The sequence below is a fragment of the Plasmopara halstedii genome, assembly GCF_900000015.1.
Source record: "Plasmopara halstedii genome assembly, contig: Scaffold_526, whole genome shotgun sequence".
Taxonomy (NCBI): domain Eukaryota; phylum Oomycota; class Peronosporomycetes; order Peronosporales; family Peronosporaceae; genus Plasmopara; species Plasmopara halstedii.
Window position 1 is genome coordinate 691,078 of NW_020187446.1, and position 330 is coordinate 691,407.

Genomic DNA, 330 nt, shown 5'->3' on the forward strand with positions numbered 1-330 from the left:
GTGCTCCCGAGAGCCCGTAGCAACGCTACACACATCCCATCACCCGCATACGCGAATCGGATCAAATCTGTCACAGACGACGTTACAGTTGTAACACGAGCAAGCTCGTAGTCTGGTCTGCGTGACAACGCATCAGCCAAAACATTCGGCTTTCCCGGCTTATACTTCATCTCGAAGTTATATTCCGCAAAGAATGATAGCCATCTAGCCATCCTCTGCGAGAGGTGGGGCGACTAAGTCGCAGTGCGTAGTGACGAATGATCTGTATAGATTCACAAACGGCTTGGAGCCGAGCAGGTGGACCCTGAACTTGACAAGTGCATACTTCAT